This window comes from Paralichthys olivaceus, chromosome 1, assembly GCF_024713975.1.
Source record: "Paralichthys olivaceus isolate ysfri-2021 chromosome 1, ASM2471397v2, whole genome shotgun sequence".
Classification (NCBI taxonomy): domain Eukaryota; kingdom Metazoa; phylum Chordata; class Actinopteri; order Pleuronectiformes; family Paralichthyidae; genus Paralichthys; species Paralichthys olivaceus.
In genome coordinates, this window is record NC_091093.1 from 30,735,001 (window position 1) to 30,735,218 (window position 218).

Consider the following 218-nt stretch of genomic DNA (forward strand, 5'->3'; position numbering starts at 1 on the left):
ATAAAACTGCTAATTTAGAGTGTAGCTCCGTGAGCTCATTTCGATTACACACAGCAATTAAATTGGCAAAAGACCATAATTACTAACAGCACTCACAATATGCAGCCGCACATTCTGTCTGCTTTTCCTATTTATCTGTCAGGGCCAGTTTGTGCTGCTTCTCATTTTACTCAGATCTTAGAGATAAAGTCTATTAAAACTCAGATGGCTTCACGTGG